This window comes from Heptranchias perlo, chromosome 3, assembly GCF_035084215.1.
Source record: "Heptranchias perlo isolate sHepPer1 chromosome 3, sHepPer1.hap1, whole genome shotgun sequence".
NCBI lineage: Eukaryota > Metazoa > Chordata > Chondrichthyes > Hexanchiformes > Hexanchidae > Heptranchias > Heptranchias perlo.
Window position 1 is genome coordinate 100,501,670 of NC_090327.1, and position 25,288 is coordinate 100,526,957.

At 46.5% G+C, this 25,288-nt stretch overlaps 1 long non-coding RNA gene across 1 annotated transcript in view; it reads right to left on the reverse strand.

The window, feature by feature from the left end:
• Nucleotides 1-371: 371 nt before the first annotated feature.
• Nucleotides 372-25,288, reverse strand: part of LOC137306966 (uncharacterized) — a 58,622-nt gene continuing 33,705 nt past the window's right edge. Inside the window, exon 3 of the long non-coding RNA XR_010958980.1 lies at nucleotides 372-678. This is a non-coding gene — a long non-coding RNA (uncharacterized lncRNA). The remainder of the gene's footprint in view (nucleotides 679-25,288) is intronic.

The following is a 25,288-nucleotide window of genomic DNA, read 5'->3' on the forward strand; positions in this document are numbered from 1 at the left end:
CATCTGTTGTGACAAAAAAATCATTTTGTCTAAGATTTAGCACGATATTGGTTTCTTTAATTCGATAAAGTTGTTATAGATTTTAGACAGTTTATCTATGCCGGATAACTGAGGGAAAGGCATCTTCAATTCAAATATAAACATCTTGTTAGATTTGTTTAAATATATGTTTAATTGGCAGCTTTTAAAAAAAATTAACAGTTGGTTATTTGGTCATATTTTTCAAGGTATTTATCAATCCGACTTGTTCAAATTGGAGTGTGTGTGTGTGTGTGACCTTTGAAGAGAGATAGTCAGGCTTACAAAGTGAGAAAGGGAGAAGAACTGTTATGCAAGAATATTATTTATATCATAGTTTAGCACAGCAGTCAAGAACTATTTTTTTTGCACTATACAAGGAGCTAGCTCAGCTTAACAATTACTGTAAAATACATGTTATGTTACTATTGTTATTCACCTGTTGCTCTACTGTTTATTAACACATTTGGCAGCTAAAGCTGAATTTAAAGTGCAATGTAGTGTTATTCTACCATCTTCTGAAGAAAAGGAAGATCATATGAAAGCTGAAATAAACTGAAGAGGGTTCTCTTCATTCCCCAGGCACTCTATGAATTTACCTAGACATCGAGGCAAGTGAAAACAACGTTGGGACAAGGGGAGCTTGATCTGTGGGCTGATCTGTGAAAATAGAGTAAAAAAGAGTAAAGGAAACATTATAATATAACAGCGACATCTCTGTTCTAAATTGGATAGCCCAGTGGTGAAGGATAAACACTAGAACCTGGTCTTCAGTTGCTTCCACACCTTTATTCACAGAGCTCAACATTACACACACCGCATCCTAGATAAGCTCCCTATGGATACAAGGGAGCCCCAATTGATATGCACCACCTGAATACAATTAACATTATTGATATAAATCACATGGATACAATTAACAATCTCTAACTTGTAGAGTGTTCTGAGGATTATGATGTAAGTTCAGGTTGTTGTTGTAAAAATTTCATACAAGATCCAGGCTTGCTTAATCAAGCACCATCAAAGCACAGAGAACATGCAGCATCTGCTGAATTTAGGGTCACAAAAATTGGGACCTAATTTATATATGAAAATTGGAGCCTCATTCATATGGACATAAAAGATACCATGGCACTTTTTCAAAGAAGTGCAGGGGAGTTCTCCCTGGTGTTCTGGCCAACATTTATCCCTCAATCAACACCCCTAAAACAGATTATCTGGTCATTATCACATTGCTGTTTGTGGGACCTTGCTGTGTGCAAATTGTGCGTTTCCCGACATTACAACAGTGACTACACTTCAAAAGTACTTAATTGTCTGTTAAGAGCTTTGGGACGTCCTGAGGTTGTGAAAGGTGTTATATAAATGCAAGTTCTTTCTTTATAAAAAATGGGGTCTCATTTACATGCAAACACTGGGGCCTCATTTACATATGAAAATTATCAAATTTACAGTTTCCATTGGTACCAAAACAAAGTACCAGCAGACTTGTGAATGGGGCACTAAGTGGTTGGAGACCCGGTGTGGTGATTCTCCAATCTAACTTCCTGTCGGGTTCTCCCAAGTTATCCCTGTTTTTTGAGCATAACGGGAATTCTATTTCCTCAGATCTGCTTCAGCTTCGCCACCATAACTTCTGCAGAAGTGCGGCAGAAGTCCCGTTTAAGCTGGTAAACTGAGTTTTCACCACACTTCCGGTGAAGTTACAGCAGTGGGAGCAGCTCTGAGGAAAATCCAGGCCTAGGTGTCATCATTTAAATAGGCATGAAGAAAGCTCTGTATAAATGCTACCGGGGGCTTACAAATCCTTACTCTTTTTGAATAAAATATTCTCCTTTTCCTGCCTATCTCACTGGAGAAACTGTGAGGGAAAAGCAGCATATTTCCATCATTGCTGAAATTGAAGATGATCCTCCCATTGAGTTATGAGCATGCTTGCAAATGAACAGAATCTCCCACCTATAGGGCCAAAATCCTTTGTAAAGGAGCTAAGAAAGCAAAGGGCAATAAATACCAATCAAAACCAAATAAACAGAGGAAGGAGCTGATTGGCTGGTAGCTGCTGAGGGTTTCGTTCTCTGTTGAGTTTTTTTTAAGGCTTAATTTATTTTTGTTAAGTTTAGTAAACAATCTAATAAGTCGAGGCATGGCAGGGCAGCTCAGACCCGTCAAATGCACGGCCTGTGCCACGAGGGAACTCCAGGACGCTTCCCGTGTCCTGGACAACCACAGGTGCAGGAAGTGTCGTTAGCAGAAGGAGCTCGAGCTCAGGATTTTGGAGCTTGAGCAGCAGTTGGTTTCACTACAGTGCATCTGCGAGGTTGAGATCTACGTGCATAGCACGTTTCAAGAGGCAGTCACCCCGCAGCTTAAGAGAGTGCAGGCAGAGAAGGACTGGGTGACCACCAGACAGATAAGGAGGACCAGGCAGGTAGTGCAGGAGTCCCCTGAGTGCATCTTGCTCTCTAACTAGTATTCAGTTCTGAATACTGGTGAGGGAGAGGGTTCCTCTGCGGAGTGCAGCCAGAGCCAAGACCATAGCACTATGGGTGGCTCAGCTGTACGGGGGTGGGGGTGGGAGGAGAAAGGTGAGAAGAGTAATAGTGATAGGGGATTCTATAGTTAGGGGAGCAGTCAGGCGTTTCTGTGGCCACAGACGTGATTCTTGGTGCCAGGGTCAAGGATGTCACTGAGCGGCTGCAGAACATTCTGTGGGGGGAGAGTGAAAAGCCAGAGCTCATGGTCCATATCAGTACTAACGACATAGGCAGAAAGAGGGATGAGGTCCTGCAGGCAGATTTTTAGCGGTTAGGAAAGAGAGTAAGAAGTGAACCTCAAAGGTAGTAATCTCTGGATTACTCCTGGTGCCACGCGCCAGCAAGTATAGAAATAGGAGGATAGAGCAGATGAATACGTGGCTGGAGAGATGGTGCAGGAGGGAGGGCTTTAGATCCCTGGGGCAGTTCTGGGGAAGGTGGAACCTGTACAGGCCGGATGGGTTGTACTTCAACGGAGCTGGGACCAATGTCCTCGCGGGGAGGTTCCCTAGTGCTGTGGTGGGGGGTTTAAACTAATTTGTGAGCGGGATGGGCACCAGGATGTAGCAATGTAAAAGGGAAACAAGGGGCACAAAGGATCGGTGGAGACAAATAGCACTAGAGCAAGTAATAGTACAGTATTAGATGGAATCGGATTAAGAGAGAGTACAAGAAAGTCTAAGACAGGTTTGCGGTGCATGTGTGAACACACAAAGCGTGGTAAACAAGGTTGGTGAGCTACAGGCACAAATAGCCACATGGGAATAGGATGTCATGGCGATAACGGAGACCTGGCTCAAAAAAGGTCAGGATTGGGTACTAAATATTCCTGGATACAAGGTGTTCAGGAAAGATAGGGAAGGAAAGAAAGGAGGGGGGTGGGAGTATTGATTAAGGAGAATATTGTAGTGCTGGAGAGAGAGGATGTCTTGGAGGGGTCAAGGACGGAATCTACTTGGTTAGAGTTAAGAAATAAAAGAGGTGCCATTACACCACTGGGTGTATTCTATAGACCACCAACTAGTGGGAAGGATATGGAGGAAAAAATTTGCAGGGAAATTACGGAGAGGTGCAAAAGCTATAGGGTAGTGATAACGGGGGACTACAACTATCCTGATATAGACTGGAATAACAATAACATAAGGGACAAAGAGGGGGAGGAATTTTTGAAATATGTTCAGGATAACTTTCTCGACCAGTACGTTTCCGGCCCAACGAGGAAGGAGGCATTGCTGGACTTGGTTCTAGGGAAGGAGGTGGGCAAAGTGGAGCAAGTGTCAGTGGGAGAGCATTTAGGAAGCAGTGATCATAGTATCATAAGGTTTAGATTAGCTATGGAAAAGGTAAAAATACTCAATTGGAGGAGGGCCAATTTCAATGGGATGAGAACAGATCTGGCCCGGGTAAATTGGAATCAAAGATTGGCAGGCAAAACTGTAATTGAACAGTGGGCAGCCTTTAAAGAGATGGTTTGGGTACAGTCTATGGACATTCCCACGAGGCAGAAAGGTAGGGCAACTAAAGCCAGAGCTCCATGGATGACAAGAGAGATAGTGAGCAAGATGAAATGGAAAAAAGGGGCGTATGAAAGATGTCAGGTTGATAACACAAGTGAGAACTAGGCAGAATATAGAAAGTTCAGAGGGGAAGTGAAAAAGGCAGTAAGAGGGGCAAAGTAAGAGTATGAGGCTAGATTGGTGGCCAACATAAAAGGGAATCCAAAAGTCTTCTACAGGCATGTAAACAGTAAATGGGTAGTAAGAGGAGGGGTGGGGCTGATTCGGGGCCATAAAGGAGATCTACTCATGGAGGCAGAGGGTGTGGCTGAGGTACTAAATGAGTACTTTGCATCTGTATTTACCAAGGAAGAAGATGCTGCCACAGTTTCAGTAAAGGAAGATATAGTTGAGATATTGGATGGGCTAAAAATTGGTAAAGAAGACGTATTTGAAGGGCTAGCTGTACTTAAAGTAGATAAGTCACCTGGTCTGGATGGGATGCATCCTAGGTTGCTGAGGGAAGTAAGGGTGAAAATTACGGCCATAATCTTCCAAACATCTGTAGATAAAGGGGTGGTGCCAGAGGACTGGAGAATTTCAAATGTTAAACCCTTGTTCAAAAAAGGGTGTAAGGATAAACCCAGCAACTATAGGCCAGTCAGTTTAACCTCAGTGGTGGGAAAACGTTTAGAAACGATAATCCGGGTCAGAATTAACAATCACTTGGACGAGTGTGGATTGATTAGGGAAAGCCAGCATGGATTTGTTAAAGGCAAATCGTGTTTAACTAACCTGATAGAGTTTTTTGATGTGATAACAGAGAGGGTAGATGAGGGCAATTCAGTTGATGTGGTGTATATGGACTTTCAAAAGGCATTTGATAAAGTGCTGCACGGTAGGCTTATCATCAAGATTGCAGCCCATGGAATAAAGAGGACAGTAGCAACATGGATACAGAATTGGCTAAGGGACAGGAAACAGAGAGTAGTGGTGAACAGTTGTTTTTCGGACTGGAGAGAGGTGTACAGTGGTGTTCCCCAGAGGCCGGTGCTGGGACCACTGCTTTTCTTGATATATATATATGACTTGGACTTGATATATATATATGACTTGTACAGGGCACAATTTCAAAATTTGCAGATGAAACAAAACTTGGAAGGGTAGTAAACAGTGAGGAGGATAGTGAGAGACTTCAAGAGGATATAGAAAGGCTGGTGGCATGGGTGGACATGTGGCAGATGAAATTTAACGCAGAAAAATGTGAAATGATACATTTTGGTAGGAAGAACAGGGATAGGCAATATAAACTACAGGGCACAACTCTAAAAGGGTACAGAACAGAGAGATCTGGGATATATGTGCACAAATCGTTGAAGGTGGCAGGGCAGGCTGAGAAAGTGGTTAAAAAAGCATACTCCCGGGCTTTATAAATAGAGGCATAGAATACAAAAGTATGGAAGTCATGATGAACATTTATAAAACACTGGTTCGGCCACAACTGGAATATTGTGTCCAGTTCTGGGCACCGCACTTCAGGAAAGATGTGAAGGCCTTAGAAAGGGTGCAGAAGAGATTTACTGGAATGATTCCAGAGATGAGGGACTTTAGTTACGTGGATAGACTGGAGAAGCTGGGGTTGTTCTCCTTGGGACATAGAAGGTTGCGAGGAGATTTGATAGAGGTATTCAAAATCATGAAGGGCCTAGACAGAGTAGATAGAGAAACTGTTCCCATTGGCAGAAGGGTAAGGGACCAGAGGACATAGATTTAAGATGATTGGCAAAAGAACCAAAGGTGACATAAGGAAAAACTTTTTTACACAGCGAATGGTTAGGATCTGGAATGCACTAGCTGAGGGGATGGTGGAGGCAGATTCAATCATGGCCTTCAAAAGGGAACTGGATAAATACTTGAAAGGAAAAAACTTGCAGGGCTACTGGGAAAGGGCAGGGGAGTGGGACTGGCTGGATTGCTGTGGCATGGAGCTGACGCGGACTCGATGGACTGAATGGCCTCCTTCCATGCTGTAACCTTCCTATGATTCTATTATTCTAATTTAGGTTCATTAACCATTTGTTATCAGCAGCCCTGAGTAAGGCAGTGCTCTGCTGTGAGTCACCCATGACAACCAAACAAGGTGGCTGAATTTAATACATGCATCAATAAATAAGGGCACCGTTCAATAATTATTGAGCTGCTTCCTAGATTATTGCAATAAAATGCAGGAATACCGCTAGAATATAAATGACACAAAAGAAAGCTGAGATAAGTGGGATTATGATTTTGTAGGTTTATTCCCTAATGCTCACTGTACGTAATGACAGATGCCTGATCACAGCGAAGACAGACCATGGGCTGTGCACTCAGTTTCCTGCAGAAAAGCAAGTGTTAGTGTAATTAATGATAAATGAGCATGCAGTACATACAGTTTATAGGAAAGAAGAAAATTAGGAATGGGAGTGAATCGTCAAGTAGGGGTGGGAGTGGGTGCAAATATTTCATTAAAATATAGTTACAATTAAGATGAAATATGTTGCGTGTATTACTGCTAGAGGAATGGTTCTTATTTATGATTTACTTCTCAAATCAGTAAGGTTATTGAGAATACAGTATATGCGATAGTATTTAAATATACGCTTAAGAGATAGTAATTACAACTGGTTTAGTTGGGGGACTCACAGTTCCAAGCTTGGTATACAGGTTGATCAGACCTTATCAAATCCTATGTATCCGTTCCAATACTCACTTTTTATACCTTTTTCTTGCGGCCTTATGTGACAATCCACACATTTCTGCATTATATGATGAATATCATAACTTTATTTTGAGATATTGGCACAGATTTTACATTTCGTGTTCGTGGCGGCAGAGTTTCATCGTGATGGGATCAAAGCTTTGCGCCAGGAACACTAATTCATAAAGCTAACTCCATTATCAGCTACGTGATCGAATGATGGAGATTGACCTGAGCTGACCATTACAGTTAGCGCACAGGCTGATTCTGTGTTAAGGAGTCAGTTTTAGTGGAAGGTTTTCCACTGGAATTACACTGCTCCACCAAACTCCCAGTTGTCCCTCCTACTTTTATAATACAGCTATAAAAATATGGGCCGGGCAAATTAAAATTAGACGCAAATAATGGGAATACGTTATACTATGTCATTTGTGTGTTAGCTGCCCTGGATACAAGGGATGCTGATGTGTCACTGGCACCCCGCGTATCCATGGGCAGCGTTGCTATGGCAGTGTTGCTATTGGCAGCATTGCCATGGGCAGCGTTGCTATGGCAGCGTTGCTATGGGCAGCAATGCTATGGGCAGCATTGCTATGGGCAGAGAAGGGGGAGGGGTTTAAAAATTAAAGGGCCGGAGAGCCTACAGAATCGATTGTAGTGCTCTCTATTGCATAGGCTAATGCGTTCCTTTTAAAAAATAATTTAAAACTTGTTTTTCTTCCCTGGAGTGGGTGCCTGAGTCCTGATCCCGGAAAATCGGCCGGGGTCAGGGGCAGGGGCGCATCATTATGACGGGTAGAACTCCCGCCACGACCAAGATGCGCTGAGATTCCACAGAAGTGGAAAATCTCAGCCACTAATTTTTGGCCAGGCTACATAATGTGCTGTTGGTAGCAAATAAGTCCTTTCTTAAAAATTCAGTCTTGGAATGAGGACACCGCTGGCAAGGCCAGCATTTATTGCTCACCCCTAGTTGCCCTTGCTCTCTTCTTGAACCGCTGCAGTCCGTGTGGCGAAGGTACTCCCTCAGTGCTGTTAGGTAGGGAGTTCCAGGATTCCGTCCCAGTGGCGATGAAGGAACAGCGATATATGTCTAAGTCGGAGATGGTGTGTGACTTGGAGGGGTACTTGAAGGTGATGGTGTTCCCATGGTGGTGGAGGTCACGGGTTTGGGTCTAACGCACATTAATGCACTTATCGCCATTAACACATTTTTTTACTCATTAACTGCTTGTTAACCAACTTTTAAGGGAAAAATGTAAGTTTACACTCGATTTACTAGTGCTGCTGAAGAAAAGTACAGATGGCTGGAAAAGCTCCCTTTCCGGATGCTAACTTAGAGATGCTTCTGCTGGATGTGCGGAGAAGGAGTATTTTGTCTTGCCACAGAGTGCACTCAGTTTGGAAGGAGGTGGCCCAACAAATTGGTGCTGTTTCCAATACCCAAAGGACATGGGGGAAGATGAGAAAAAGCTTAATCCCCTCAGGAAGTCAGCTAAGGCAAAGCTTTCCAATTCTTGTCTATGCAAATTCTGCAGGTCACAAAATGCTTCTTGTCAAACTGCTAAAGGAAAGGAAAGACTTGCATTTATGCAGAATCTTTCACAACCTCAGGATGTCCCAAAACGTTTTACAGCCAATGAAGTACTTTTGAAGTGTAGCCACTGTTGTAGGGAACTGCGGCAGCCAATTTGCACACAGCCAGGTCCCAAAAACAGTACTGATATAATGACCAAATCATCTGTTTTAGCGATGATGGTCGAGGAATAAATATCTGCCAGGACAAGGGAAGAACTCTCCCACTCTTCTTCAAATAGTACCATGGGATCTTTACATCCACCTGAGAGGACAGACGGGGTCTTGGTTTCGTGTCTCATCCGAAAGACCCTCTGACTCAGAGGCGAGAGTGCTGCTACTGAGCCAAAGCTGACACGTGTTATACCATGATTGAAGAGCTTGTGAAGGATTGTGATCATGAGGTGTGGGAGGGAGGGGACATGGGCCGCCGCATTCTGGATGCGTTGTAATTTGTGGAAGGTGGAGATGGGGAGACAAGTGAAGAATTTTGGTGTAGATATTCCTTAAGCTAATAAAAGCACTGATTAGGATCTCAGCAGCAGTGGGGGAGAGACAGGATGGAAGCAGCCAATGCTTCAGAGGTGGAAGGTCAGATATGAAGGAGGAAGTTCAGGTTGGCTTGAGCTGGATACCAAAGGCTGGATCTTCTTCCGTGATACCGCCCAGAGTTGGGTGGGATAGTGGCAGTGAACGGAGAAAATTAGACAGCAATGCCGATCACCACCTCCCCACGCCGAGCTACATTTCCTTCTTCCCGCCCATGCCAGGACCGCGGCTGGCTGCCCTTTCCTTGTTTGCTGCATGTAAATTCTAGGTGGTGGGAGGGGTTTGGCTTCCCAGCCCATTCTCCTCCTATCCACCCCTCTTACAGCTGCTATCTGTGGCTCCCTGGTGAAAGGTGGTGGTAGGCCTGGCGAATCGGCGGGAAGGTCCCGATTTTTCAAAATGGCGGCAGAGGGTTTGGTAGAGGGCTCCCCTCCCTTTAATTCCTGCCCCATACACTTACCATTATAGGCCTTGGACTCAGCCAAGCCGACAAGGCTGATAGATTTGTTCATCTTCGGGGCTGTTCTGCTTCTTTAACATCCCACGCCACGTCTTTGGGGGCTGCAGCGGCGGTCCCACTCGTAGGGCCACCCACTGTCCTTAAGATGCAGTGACGGGAAATCACCCTGCATTATAAATGATCCCTGACCCAGGAAAATGGGCCAGGGTTACAACGGGGTCAGAGCGGTGGGCGGAAGTCCTGCCCAAAGAGGAAAATCCAGCCCCGAGGTTCTGCATCTCCATGATAAGCCCAAAGTTACAAGACTCAGAAACAGGCAGCAACACTCCAACTCAATGTTGCATAGCCTGTACAGAAGGCAATCTTCACATAAATTCTTTTCAAGAGCCTTCAAAGGAAACCCACAACATCAGAATTGCCCTTCATTGTCACAGTTGAAAAAGAGAGAAGGAATCTTCAAGCCACAGCAGTCATAGGGTTCCAACATCAATACCCTCAGACTGCCTGAGGCGGGGAATGACCAGATTACTCTGTGTTTTGGAGAACTATGGGACACCATGTGGATTGCCTTAATCTAGTGGGATAGCCCTCTGGGCCACATGCACGTGATGTGCAGGCCAACTGGAGAGATCTAAGAAATGATGTGGAAATGCCGGTGATGGACTGGGGTTGACAAATGTAAGGAATCTTACAACACCAGGTTATAGTCCAACAGTTTTATTTGAAAATCACAAGCTTTCGGAGGCTTTCTCCTTCGTCAGGTGAAGTGTGGGATTCCTTGAATGTTACCGCATTTATAGTCAGAGAACAATACCTGGTGATTACAGATAATCTTTCCATCTGCCCGTTGGAAAGATTATCTGTAATCACCAGGTATTTTTCTCTGACACACTTCACCTGACGAAGGAGGAAGCCTCCGAAAGCTTGTGATTTTCAAATAAAACTTGGACTATAACCTGGTGTTGTAAGATTCCTTACATTTGTCAACCCCAGTCCATCACCGGCATCTCCACATCATTATATAACACCATTCACAACCTCCCTAAGGACATCCTGAAGTGTTTTACAGGCAATGAAGTACATTTGAAGTGTCGTCACCGTTATAATGTAGGAAACGCGGCAGCCAATTAACGCAAAGCAGGGTGCCACAAACAGCAATGTGATAATGAACAGATGATCTGTTTTAGTGATGTTGGTGATAAATGAGGGATAAATATTGGCCAGGATACTGGGGAGAATGCCCCTGCTCTTCTTCGAAATAATGCCATGGGATCCTTTACAACCACCTGAGAAGGCAGATGGGACTTTGATTTAACACCTCATCCGAAAGATGGCATCTCCGACAGTGCACTGTCCCTGCACTGAAGTGTCAGCCTGGATTTTGTGCTCAGACTTCGGAGTAGGATTTGAACCCACAATCTTCTGACTCAGGCAAAAGTGAAACTATTGAGCAACAGCTGACGCCTAGAAAGTTGTTTCTCTGACTAATCTGCTGACACATCAATATCAGCCTCTGCTCTTCATGCAACAAGAAAATTGCCCATCAAGTCTTCCTTCAGGTCTTTGATAACAAAGGCAGTGGGTAATATAATTTGCTCACCTTAAATCAAATCATTACTTTTGTTAAAAAAATACAAATCATTTTGGGAAATGTTTTTGCTGCCACTGTGTTTTATTGTCTCTATATAACTAAATAAGTTCCTTTTAAACTTAAATTCCCTTTATTCTATTGCAAAATGCCAGACTGCCAAGTGCTGAATGGTGCACTGTGATTTTTTTTTACTGAAGGTTTATATCACCTCGGCGTCAGAAGGTCATGAGGGTTGGAGGTGAAAGGTCATGTGATGAAACTTCCAGGAATATGTCCAACCAGAGTTGCTGACCCGAAGCAGGAGTGCTCCTCCGGGATCCACAAGGAAAGTTGCCGCCTCCCTTGCCCCACACTCATCCCCTCCCTCTCATGAGACCCTCCTGGAACCCCTCTTCTGGAAACTGGCAGCTGATTTCCACTCACTTCCCGCCCACAAGTTAAAATTAGTGCAGGGTCTCAGATTTTCTCCAGTGAGTGAGTTTCCAACTCACCCTGCCCCCCATCCCCCCCCTCCAACACCTGCCCAAAATCCACCTGGCGTTGAAATCAACCCCCAAAAGTAATTCAGTGGTTGTGAAGCGCTTTGGGACATCCTAAAGATGTGAAAGGTGCAAGTTCTTTCTTTATGTAATGTAAGTAGATTTGGTGCAGTACCTTCTGACTGATTATTCTGCAAATTGCACCCTGACAGACACAACGGCGTTGAGAATATTGGATACCAGTGCTATAAGGGGCCTTCAGTAGTAATTCCTACGCTTAGCAATGGTGAATATTTTTCATTCAGGAGATGCCCGTCAAGTCCAAAGAACCTTGAAGGGAAAGGAAATAACTTTCTGTTTAAAGTACTGTCCCCACCATTTATTGTTTTTGTAAATATATATCTGCATTACAATAGCCTTTGATGTTTCAATCTTACTTTACAGAGGCCTGAGACATAAAACAAACACCGGGAGAATTTGAGAAAGTGACAGAAAAGAAGGAGCTCTGAGAATCCCAGAATAAAAGGGCAAGTAGATTAAGAAATAGTTAAAAGTAATCAGATAAATTAATTACTTACTAATTACAAACCACATTAAATCCATTTACCAGTAGTTAAACAAGGAAATATATAAATAAATAATCAGATAAGTTCATTAGATCTAAGGACGTAAAATAAACTAACACTAAAGGGATCTGAAATTGTATTAGATAAGAATCTATATATAAATATTAATTAAATAAATAATAAATAGGAGTTAAAGGGACATTAAGTTAAAACATATATGTAACATAAGAGGCATATATATATATAAGTAGACACTAAAAAGAATGGAGGGACAGCTGAACCCGTTGCCTGCAATTCCTGTGCCATGTGGGAACTCCAGGACGCTTCAGGTGCCCTGGATGGCCACGTGTGCAGGAAGTGCCTCCAGCTGCTCGAGCTCGAGCTCAGAGGTTCTGAGCTTGAGGAGCGGATGGAATCACTGCAGGACATACAGGAGGCTGAGAATTTCCTGGATTGTACGTTCCAGGAGGTGGTCACCCCCCGTAGCCACAGAGAGCTCTGGGCAGTAAGTGGGTGGCCATCCAGCAAGGTCGGAAGAGGCAGGCAGTGCAGGAATCCTCCAGGAGTGTGGCACTCGCTAACTGATTTTCCGTATTGAATACCGGGTGAGGGTGACGATTCCTTGAAGGAGTGCAGTCCGGAGCACGGCACCATGGAGCAAAGGACTGCACAGTGGCGCACAAAGAAGTGTAGGAATGCAGTGGTTATAGGGGATTCAATCGCCAGGGGGACCGACAGGTAATTCTGCAGCTGCCGATGTGAGTTCTGCATGGTGTGTTGCCTCCCTGGTGCCAGGGTAAGGATAACACTGAGAGGGTGCAGAACATTTTGAGGAAGGAAGGGGGACAGCCAGAAGTCGTGGTCCATGTGGGAATAAATGATATGGGAAGGAAAAGGTTGAGGTCCTGCAGTCAGAGTTTCAGGAGCTAGGGAGGAAGTTAAAAAGCAGGACCCCAAAGGTAGTAATCTCTGGATTACTTCCAGTGCCACATGTTAGTGAGTATAGGAATAGTAGGGTTAAAAAGGCTAACCTGTGGCTGGAGAAATGGTGCAGGAGGGAGGGCTTCAAATTCCTGGGGCATTGGGACCAATTCTGGGTCAGGAGGGACCTGTTCAAGATGAATGGGTTGCACCTCAACAGAGCTAGCACCAATGTCCTCGCAGGGAGGTTAACTAGTGCCGTGGGAGAGGGTTTAAACTAATTTGGCAGGGGGATGGGCACAAGGATAAAACATTTGAGAGGAGAAACAAGGTGCACAGAGGACTGGGAGAGACAAATGGCACTAGAGCAAAAAATAGTTCAGAAATAGGAGGGATCAGACAGGGGCCAAATGCAAGGCAATTGGGTTTGAAGTGCATGTGTATAAATGCACATAGCCTGGTAAATAAGGTTGGTGAGCTGCAGGCACAAGTCGCTACATGGGACTATGATATAGTGGCAATAACAGAGACCTGGCTCAAAGAAGGGGAGGATTGCGCACTTAATATTCCTGCCGACAAGGTATTCAGGAAAGATAGGGAAGGAAAAAAACAGGGGTTTGGCAGTATTGATCAAATAAACTATTATAGCACTGGAAAGGGATGATGTAGTTGAGGGGTCAAAGATAGAATCTATTTGGTTAGAATTAAGGAACAATAGAGGAGCAATTACGCTACTGGGTGTATACTATAGGCCCCCAAATAGTGGGAAGGAGATAGAAGAGCAAATTTGCAGGCAAATTACAGAAAGATGTAAGAACTATAGAGTAATGATAATGAGGGTCTTCAATTATCCTATCATAGACTGGGATAGTAATAGTGTAAAGCACAAAGAGAGGGAGGAATTCCTGATATGTGCACAACAGAACTTTCTTGATCAGTGTGTTTCCAGCCTAATGAGGAAGGAAGCAGAGCTGGATCTAGTTCTCTGGAATGAAGTGGGGCAGGTGGAGCATGTTTCAGTGGGAGACAATTTGGGTAACAGTGATCACAATATCATCAAGTTTAGAATAGTCATAGAAAAGGACAAAGAAAAATCGAGCATAAAAATACTCAACTGGAGGGGGGTTAATTTCAGTGAATTAAAAAGGGATCTTGTCCTGGTGGATTGAAATCAAAAATTGGTAGGCAAAACAGTAATTGAACAATGGGAGGCTTTCAAAGAGGAGATCGTTCGGGTACAGCGTCGACACAATCCCACGAGGGGGGAAAGAAGGGCATCTAAAGCTAGAGCTGGATGACTGAAGATATAGAGATTAAAATGAACTGAAAAAGGAGACTTAAGACAAATATAAGGTTCATAATATAGTAAGAGAACCAGGCTGAATACAGGAAGTACAGAGGAGATCTAAAAAAGGAAATAAGAGGGGCCATGAGAGGCTATGAGAATAGATTAGCAGCTAACATGAAAGGGAACCCAAAAGTCTTTTATAAACATATAAATAGTAAAAAGGTAGTCACAGGAAGGCTGAGGCCGATCAGGGACCAAAAAGGAGATCTTCATGTAGAGGTAGAGGGCATGGCTGAGGTGCTAAATGAGTACTTTGCATCGGTCTTCACTAGAGAAAAGAATGTTGCCAATGTAGCAGTAAAGGAGGAGGTAGTAATGACATTGGATAGGATAGAAATAGATAAAGAGGAGGTACTTAAAAAATTGGCAGTCCTCAAAGTAGAAAAGTCACCTGATCCAGATGGGATGCATCCTAGGTTACTGAGGGAAGGAAGGGTGGAAATTGCGGAGGCTCTGGCCATAATCTTCCAATCCTGCTTAGATATGGGGACGGTGCTGGAGGACTGGAGGATTGCAAATGTTACAACCCTGTTCAAAAAAGGGGTGAGCAATAAACTCGGCAACTACAGGCCAGTCAGTCTAACGCTGATGATGGGGAAACTTTTTGAGACAATAATCGGAAAAAAGTAATTGGCACTTGGAAAATTATGGGCTAGTAACTGAAAGTCATCATGGATTTGTTAAAGACAAATTGTGTTCGACTAACTTGATTGAGTTCTTTGATGAAGTAATGGAGAGGGTTGATGAGGGTAGTGCAGTTGATGTTGTGTATATGGACTTTCAAAAGGCGATTGACTGAGTACCACATAATAGACTTGTTAGCAAAATTAAAGCCCATGGGATTAAAGGGATAGTGGCAGCATGGATACAAAATTGGCTAAGGGACAGAAAGCAGAGAATAGTGGTGAACAGTTGTTGTTCAGACTGGAGGGACACATACAGTGGTGTTCCCCAGGGGTCGGTATTAGGACCATTGTTCTTTTTGATGTATATTAATGACCTGAACTTGGGCATAGAGGGCATAATCTCAAAGTTTGCAGATGACATAAAACTTGGAAATGTAGTAAACAATGTGGAGGATAGTAACAGACTTCAGGGAGATATAGAAAGGCTGGTGAAATGGGCAGCCACATGGCAGATGAAATTTAGTGCAGAGAAGTGTGAAGTGATACATTTTAGTAGGAAGAATGAGGAGAGGCGATATAAACTAAATGGTACAATTCTAAAGGAGGTGCAGGAACAGAGAGACCTGGGGGTGTATGTACACAAATCTTTGAAGGTGGCAGGACAAGTTGAGAAGGCTATTAAAAAGGCATACGGGATCCTGGGCTTTATTAATAAAGGCATAGAGTACAAGAGCAAGGAAGTTATACTAAACCTTTATAAAGCACTGGTTAGGCCTCAATTCAATTCTCGGCACCACGTTTAGAAAGGAAGTCAAGGCCTTAGAGAGGGTGCAGAAGAGATTTAGTAGAATGGTACCAGGGCTGAGGGACTTCAGTTATGTGGAGAAGCTGGGGTTTTGTCCTTAGAGCAGAGAAGGTTCAGAGGAGATTTGATAGAGGTGTTCAAAATCATGAACTGTTCTAATAGAGTAAATAAGGAGAAACTGTTTCCAGTGGCAGAAGGGTCAGTAACCAGAGGACACGGATTTAAGGTGATTGGCAAAAGAACCAGAGGTGACATGAGGATTTTTTTTAACACAGCGAGTTGTTATGATCTGGAATGCGCTGCCTGAAAAGGTGGTGGAAGCAGTTTCAATTGTAACTTTCAAAAGGGAATTGTATAAATGCTTGAAGGGAAAAAATTTGCAGGGCTATGGGGAAAGAGCAGGGGAGTGGGGCTAATTAGATAGCTCTTTCAAAGAGCCGGCACAGGCATGATGAGAAGTTCGCAGGACACTATCTTGGTAAAGGGGTTGGGCGCGCGCCTAACCACCACCGGCAACATGTAGAGTAGGGTGAATATGAAGCCAATCAGTGTACAACGCAGATTTGAAGCCATTTTGCAGCTCCACACTCCAGCCTGTCTTAACCTTGCACTGCTCATTGGGGTCTTCAACAGCATGAAGGACCTCCCCGGCCGACCCCGCTACCTGTGCTAGTTAAAGGGATCATGAAGTACTAACAGGTTAGTTGCTGGATTATTTCTTCTGGCTGCTGATGCAATCACACACGTTTTTGTAAGTTTCCTATACTTGACTAAAGTTTCAATACTCTATAGAGAGTTGTCTGGCTGGTCTTGTAGTACTTTTTGCGTCATTTAAAATATTGTGCTGAAAAAAGTTGCTTCCAGACATGGGTGGCCTGGTAGGCCTTCCTCTGGGAATTGAACATGACTGGGAGAATGAAAAGAGACGACACAGAGCAGGACAAGCTGCTAGAAGAGGGAGGAGAAGAAGGAGGAGCAGCAGGGCTCTCATCAGGAGGCCATATCCGCAGAGGGTCTTCAGGGAGCAATTCTCTTACCTCAACCTCAGCGACAACCAGTGCATCTGACGTCTGTGGTTCACTAAAGAGGTCGTGACTTAAATCTGTCAACTGTTGCAGCCACAACTGCAGCCTCAAAGCAGGGCAAGGACAGCATTGCCTATGGCTGTCAAGGTGTCAGCGGCTCTTAATTTTTATACCTCTGGCTCCTTTCAGGCTGCTGCTGGAGATATAAGCAACAGTTTGCAGTGCACTGCTGTATAGGGGAGGTCACTGTGGCTCTCTATGCAATGAGAAACACATTCATTTTATTCCCTCTTGCTAGAGACAAGCAGGAGGAGCGAGCACGAGGATTTGCTCAGATTGCAGGTTTCCCCATGGTGCAGGGTGCCATTGACTGCACCCACAATGCCTTGTGTGCTCCACATCTGCACTCAGCCATATTCATCAACAGAAAGGGACTCCACTCCCTCAATGTACAGCTGGTGTGTGACCACATGCAGCGCATCACGCAGGTCAATGCCCGCTATCCTGGCAGCCGTCATGATTCGTTCATCCTGCGGCAGTCCTCTGTTCCACCTGTATTTCAACCAGCACAGCAAGTCAAAGGCTGGCTACTGGGCGACAAGGGTTATCCCCTCGTGTTATGGCTCATGACTCTGGTCAGGAACCCACGCACACTTGCACAGCAGGCCCACAATGGGAGCCATACTGCCACACGGAACATCACAGAGCACAACATAGGCGTCCTCATGCAACACTTCCGCTGCCTGGACCACTCTGGAGGCACCTGCAGTACTCAGCTGAGTGGGATTTGAGAGTCTAACCACCTCCCCTTGATATTCAACACCATTACCATCACCGAATCCCCCACCATCAACATCCTGGGGGTCACCATTGACCAGAAACTTAACTGGACCAGCCTTATAAATACTGTGGCTACAAGAGCAGGTTAGAGGCTGGGTATTCTGCGGCGAGTGACTCACCTCCTGACTCCCCAAAGCCTTTCCACCATCTACAAGGCATAAGTCAGGAGTGTGATGGAATACTCTCCACTTGCCTGGATGAGTGCAGCTCCAACAACACTCAAGAAGCTCGACACCATCCAGGACAGAGCAGCCCGCTTGATTGGCACCCCATCCACCACCCTAAACATTCACTCCCTTCACCACCAGCGCAATGTGGCTGCAGTGTGTACCATCCACAGGATGCACTGCAGCAACTCACCAAGGCTTCTCCGACAGCACCTCCCAAACCCGCGACCTCTACCACCTAGAAGGACAAGGGCAGCAGGCACGTGGGAACAACACCACCTGCACGTTCCCCTCCAAGTCACACACCATCCCGACTTGGAAATATATCACCGTTCCTTCATCGTCGCTGGGTCAAAATCCTGGAACTCCCTTCCTAACAGCACTGTGGGAGAACCGTCACCACACGGACTGCAGCGGTTCAAGAAGGCGGTTCACCACCACCTTCTCGAGCAATTAGGGATGGGCAATAAATGCTGGCCTCGCCAGCGACGCCCACATCCCGTCAGGAAAGCTGTCATCCTAAGATAGGACAGCAGGTTCCTGTTCCATGGAGCCAGTGCCACTCTCCCAGGGCCATGCCACAGCAATCCTGGTGATCTGCTGGAGAACAGATTGCTGGATGGCTGAGACACCTTGGAAGCCCCGTTCCACAGTGGAACCCAGAGCCATGATAGCAGCAGTCAGAGCTTCCAAAGCAGCAGTCAGACGTTTGATGGAAGCAGACATCAGTCATCAGACAATGCATCATGGTGGGTGCCACAGATGTATTGATGGAGGTGAGCACCCGTTCCATGTGGGAAAGGATGGGCTCCAAGCTCTCCGCAAAGCCCTGTGCCAAGTTGGAGCTGGACTCCTCCATGCCCCTTGACATTTTGCGCAGGCTTTCTGGCAGGCTTTCCCGTGCACCACGCCTTTGATTGTGTACATCCGTGAGCCTTCTTCTGTAGCCTGGCCCATCGAAGTCCTCATCTGAATCCTCTGCAGCAGAACTAGTGAGCGACCTCGCCCTCTGGCGAGCTGGCATCTGCGGTATCTTTTCCCCCCACCCTGGCTCCTGTGCACTTGTGCCTGGTATCTCGTTATGTGCAGATCCCTCCTCTATCCTACCCTCTAAAGGACGTGCAGTGTCAGTCTCTGAGCTGATGGCTGCGAGTGCAAGATCGAGTGATGATGGCTCTTCATCATCACTGTCTTCTTCCTTTGCCTCCTCTGACAGGGCAGGTTCCAGTTCTTCAGTATCTGAAATGAAAAAGGGACAAAGGTTGGGTTGTGGTGAGGGGAGAGGAGAAAGTAAGACGTGCGTGCTCACACCATCTGCAGCACGTGAGTCAGAAAAGATTAGGGATGAGGGAGAAGTGGGAAGAGAGAAGAAGTTTTAGATATGCAGAGACCCTCATCACGATCCCTCCAGCGCTGCCAGTAGCCACGGCCTCAGCAATGCCCCTTCCCACGATGGCCAGCACTGTCTCCTCCATGGGCGTCACCTTCTCCAGCAAGAAAGAGGGAAATGTCTCAGTGAGTGTCCTGCAATATGTTTGGGTGATGTTTGGGTCATAGTTAAACAGCTGCCAGTTTGTGTGTGACCTGTGAGTTGTGGGTGTGCAGCTTGCAACAGTGCTAAGTGTGTGAGGGTGAGGTAAAGCAAATGAATTGAAGGGTGATTGATAGAGATTGTTGGTAGGTGGGTGATGGGAGTGTCGTGAATTGAGCAGTGGATGAGGCTAGTGGTGCAGTTGGTAGAATATGCCATTTTAAGATTGAATTCACTCACCTTGACAACTCATGTCAGATCATTGAATTTCTTCCTACACTGCATCCATGTTCTTGGGGCTATGCTCCTGGCATTGACCTCCTCCATTACTTCTTCCCACTGTCTCCTAAGCATATTTCTGGACGTCCTCCTGCCCCCTTGTGGATACAGGATGTCCCTCCTTCTCCCCACTTCTTGCACCAAGGCCTCCCGTGCATTATCAGAGAACCTTGGTGCACGCTCTTTCGTATGTTCGGCCATTCTTCAATATATTGCAGCACAGATTCAGTTCACAATTGACTTCTACCATTTCTTGCAGTCACAATGCACCTCCCCTTTAAGACGTACAGGCTGCTTTTAAGTAGCGCAAGCCACTCACAATATCGGGCCCCCTGTTGATGCATGCAGCCAATGAACAGCACAGGTAATGTTGGCTGCACGCAGCAATCATTTAAAACAGCAGGCCACACCAATTTAACGTACTGCCTGCAATGCAATGAACGGGCGCAGGTTAATCACGTACTGCGTTCCCCACGTACGTTTTCGGGGGCCATCCAATTTAACCCCCTATGATTCTACGATACTATGATTCTACAATGTGACTGTTTCAGGAGGAAGAAGTATAGGAGCATTTTAAATGTCCCAGTGACAGGTCTCTTGAATATCTGGTTGGAACTGTTGTTCTCTTGTCCGACTACTTTCAGTTTTTTATTTGTATTGGCCTGTTCTTGCAGACAACCTGGTGTGAAAAGCTGCATTAGTTAAAGATGACAGATCCAGTACAAGGTTATTTATCCCGAAAGCTGTCACAAATGTGTGGTGTCATATCAATGTTAGTTCATATTAACTAGAAGTACCAATCAGGGAATAGATTTAAAGGCAATAATAAATTATGCTGATGATATGAAAGCACAAATTGTAAACCATCCACTATTAGAATAATAATGGGGGGTGCAAAAATGTACTTTGTATTCCATCTTGCTCCAACCTGAATAATTTCCTTATAGAGCATTCTGTGTTTCTATTCCTAATCTTGAAAACATGCAAAGAAATAAATTACAGAATCATTCTGTAGTGTCAGTCTGGTCCAAAGACTGCATGTGCTTTAATCAATGGGCCTTGTAACATCATTATGCCTGTAATTTGGTACTCGAGGTCCAATGAGAAAGGAGCATCGCCATAAATAATGAAAAAACATCTTTCCACTACTATCAGTAAAGGTTGATCCAAGAGCACAACTACAACTATTATCTTCCAATTCATGGCTGGGAAAATTGTGACTGACAGTATCTCTTAGCAGCAGGTGAAAGGGTTGCATTATAAGTAAAGAAATACAGATAATGTACAAAGGATTCAGGTTATCGCTTGATGAGACGTCCCCAAAGGTTTCCGGATGTGTGAGTTTTACAATGTGCTTCAGTCTGACAAAGGCAATTGTTCCTCCACTACCTCACTATCTGCATTTGGCAGATGACTAACCCAGAAACTCCACCTTATGTAGAAATCTACTCAATCACACTCATCTGAGAAAGATCAGAGGAGGAAATGTGCCAAAAATGCACTTGCTAGATTAACAGGTCATCAATTTTCACACGCCCCATCGAACCCATGCTGACTCTTCCTTCCAGGAAGGGGAGGCACTTTTGATGTCAAAACTGGTTTTCTGTCTTTCAGTATATTTAACAGCACTGAAAGCTTATGCAAACACACTGTGTTGGATTTTCCTGGTGAGGTTTTACTACATGCCAGGTCAATACAGCTCAAAGTCTATCGGACATGCAAACACTCCAAAACATTATAGCTGCAGTAAATCTGTCCCTATACACTGGCACCTTCCTTAGATTTAAGACCAAATTAAAGCATAAAATGGTAACTGAGCACAAATTCTAATACAAAAAAACTTCCAGTTGGACAGAATTGTACATTCTAGTCAAGGAATACATTGAACAAATCAAAGCAATTGTTTTTTGGCACCACAGCAAGAATAAGCAGCACGACAAAAGGCGGTGGAGAGGCAGTGGCTTTTTAGAATCAACAAAGTAAGCAAAGTTTTAAGAATACAAAAGATTGTGGAAGAGGAAATTATGCTAAAACATGATGCTAGAATAATGATAACACATAATAATTAAAAATATAGAATTAATAATTAAAAACGGTGACGCTTGCCCCATCTTACAGAAGAAAAAAAGCCGAGGAGAACAGAAACATGACCAACCTTTAAGGCAACACCTCTTCAGGTTCTTGTGGTTTTGGTAATAGATATTAAATGTTCTGTCTTTAGGTCCTACAATTTAGATCTTCCAGAACTTGAGCACATAATCTACGCTGATACCATTGTTTCCTCTTAATTTGAAGCTGGTTAATTGGAATTGCTGGATAATTCAAGTTTTTCATATGTAAAAAATGACTTCAATTTATTAGAAGTAGGCCGTACTTCAGTACAGTTCTGAGGAGTGATGCATTGCCATAGGGGCTGTCCTTTGGATGAGGTGTCAAACTAAGGCCCTATCTATCTATTCAGTTTGATGTTAAATAGTCTTTGTCACTATTTCAAGAAGAGCAGCGAGCTATCTCAGTCTCCTGGACAACACTTCCCTCAAACAACACCACCAAGAACAGATTAACCAGTCATTCATCTCATTTCTGTTTGTGAGGCCTTGTTTTGCTCAAAATGGCTGCCACGTTTGCCTTTAATAGCAACAATGGGCTCAATTTTAAACTTAAATTGCGGGTGCTTTTGGGGGAGGGGGGGGGTGGGGGCTGTGAAAATTGCAAAAATTCAGAGCTGGTTCGGAAGCCGGCTTCAACCCGCCGACTTCTGAGTTTCCCACAGACGCGCCAGCGTGCATGCGTGCTTCCCGAATCCAGAAGTGCTGCCGGCAGTTAAAGCCAGCGGGATGATAGTTAAAGAACTGAGGTACTTAAAGTACTTTACTTGTGACATATTAGGTAATCAGAATGATTTTTAACTTACCTGGGCAGCTTTCCTATGGCTTTCGATTTACGCCTGGTAAAACCAGACGTGAAGGGCCAGATCAGGCAAAAATAAACTAAATAAATTAAATTAAAAAACCATTGCATAAAGTTAAAACAAAAAATCAACCTACCTTTCCAACCTGCTCCGATGTCCAATGTCTCCCTCTGTGATGTCCCTCTCAGCCCCAGATGTCTCCCTCTCCGATCTCCCCCTCTTCCCCCGATGTCCCTCTCCAATATCCCTCTCAGCCCCCGATGTCTCTCTCCGATTTCCTGAACTTCCCCCACCCCCCCGATGTGCCCCCATCTTCCCCTCTCCCCCCGATGTCCCCCCATCTTCCCCTCTCCCCCCGATGTCCCCACAATCTTCCCCTCTCCCCCCGATCTTCCCCTCTCCCCCCGATGTCCCCTTGATCTTCCCCTCTCCCCCCGATATCTCCCCGATCTTCCCCCTCCCCTGATTGCCCCATGAACTTCCCCTCTCCCCTCCCCGATCTTCCCCTCTCCCCCGAGCTTCCCCGCTCCCCCCCGATCCTCCCCTCTTCTCCCCCTGATCTTCCCCTCTCCCCCTCCCTCGATCTTCCCTTCTCCCCCCCCCCAGAGCTTACCCACTCCCCCCGATCCTCCCCTCTTCTCCCCCTGATCTCCACTCTCTCCCCTGATCTTCCCTTCTTTCCCCCCTATCTTACACTCTCCCCCCGATCTTCCCCTCTTCCCCTCTTCCCCCCGATCTTCCCCTCTTCCCCCCGATCTTCTCCTCTCCCCCCTCGATCTTCCACTCTCCCCCCTGATCTTCCCCTCTCCCCCCCCTGATCTTCCCCTCTCCCCCCCCGATCTTCCCCTCTCCCCCCCCCCGATCTTCCCCTCTCCCCCCTCGATCTTCCACTCTCCCCCCTGATCTTCCCCTCTTCCCCCGATCTTCCCCTCTGCCCCCTTGATCTTCCCCTCTCCCCCCTTGATCTTCCACTCTCCCCCTCGATCTTCCCCTCTTCCCCCCGATCTTCCCCTCTCCCCCCCCGATCTTCTCCTCTCCCCCCGATCTTCTCCTCTTCCCCCTGATCTTCCCCTCTCCCCCCCGATCTTCCCCTCTCCCCCCCCCCGATCTTCCCCTCTCCCCCCTCGATCTTCCACTCTCCCCCCTGATCTTCCCCTCTTCCCCCGATCTTCCCCTCTGCCCCCTTGATCTTCCCCTCTCCCCCCTTGATCTTCCACTCTCCCCCTCGATCTTCCCCTCTTCCCCCCGATCTTCCCCTCTCCCCCCCCGATCTTCTCCTCTCCCCCCGATCTTCTCCTCTTCCCCCCGATCTTCCCCTCTTCCCCCCGATCTTCTCCTCTCCCCCCTCGATCTTCCACTCTCCCCCCTGATCTTCCCCTCTCCCCCCCCTGATCTTCCCCTCTCCCCCCCCGATCTTCCCCTCTCCCCCCCCCCGATCTTCCCCTCTCCCCCCTCGATCTTCCACTCTCCCCCCTGATCTTCCCCTCTTCCCCCGATCTTCCCCTCTGCCCCCTTGATCTTCCCCTCTCCCCCCTTGATCTTCCACTCTCCCCCTCGATCTTCCCCTCTTCCCCCCGATCTTCCCCTCTCCCCCCCCGATCTTCTCCTCTCCCCCCGATCTTCTCCTCTTCCCCCTGATCTTCCCCTCTCCCCCCCGATCTTCTCCTCTCCCCCTCGATCTTCCACTCTCCCCCCTGATCTTCCCCTCTTCCCCCCGATCTTCCCCTCTCCCCCCGATCTTCCCCTCTCCCCCCCCGATCTTCCCCTCTCCCCCCCGATCTTCCCCTCTCCCCCCCGATCTTCCCCTCTCCCCCCCGATCTTCCCCTCCCCCCTCGATCTTCCCCTCTCCCCCCCGATCTTCCCCTCTCCCCCCATCTTCCTCTCTTCCCCATGATCTTCCCCTCTCCCCCCCTGATCTTCCCCTCTCCCCCCCCCGATCTTCCCCTCTTCCCCCCCCCGATCTTCCCCTCTTCCCCCCCCCGATCTTCCCCTCTCCCCCCCCGAACTTCCCCTCTCCCCCCCCGATCTTCCCCTCTCCCCCCCCCGTTTTTCCTATCTCCCCCCCCGATTTTCCTCTCTTCCCCATGATCTTCCCCTCTCCCACCCCCCCGATCTTCCTCTCTTCCCCATGCTCTTCCCCTCTCCCACCCCCCTGATCTTCCTCTCTTCCCCATGATCTTCCCCTCTCCCACCCCCCCCGATCTTCCTCTCTTCCCCATGATCTTCCCCTCTCCCCCCTCGATCTTCCCCTCTCCCCCGCCCGATCTTCCTCTCTTCCCCATGCTCTTCCCCTCTCCCACCCCCCCCGATCTTCCTCTCTTCCCCATGCTCTTCCCCTCTCCCCCCCCCGATCTTCCCCTCTCCCCCGCCCGATCTTCCTCTCTTCCCCATGATCTTCCCCTCTCCCACCCCCCTGATCTTCCACTCTCCCCCCTGATCTTCTGTTCCAGCGCTGGATGACATCTTTCTCTCCCTCTTTCTCTCCCCCCCACCCCTCTCAGTGTTGCAGCTCCTGTCAGCAGCCTCAGTCAGGCTGGCTGCTGGACGCGAAACCCGGAAAGAACTTTAATCACCATCGATTACATCGCGATCACGTCAGAAAAGGTAAGTTTTTTTATTCGGGTTTGCCACACGCACCTTCACCCTCCCCCCCCCCCCCCCCCTATAAACCCGCCACCATTTCAAAATTGAGTCCAATGACTCCACTTCAACTCAGCATCTGAGGGTGGCCTGCAATTGGCCCTCTGGCTAACACCTTCCAGCTCCCTTGCTGCCATCTCAACTTGTTCCTTTTCACCCAGGCTGTGAGTTTCACATGGCGCTCCC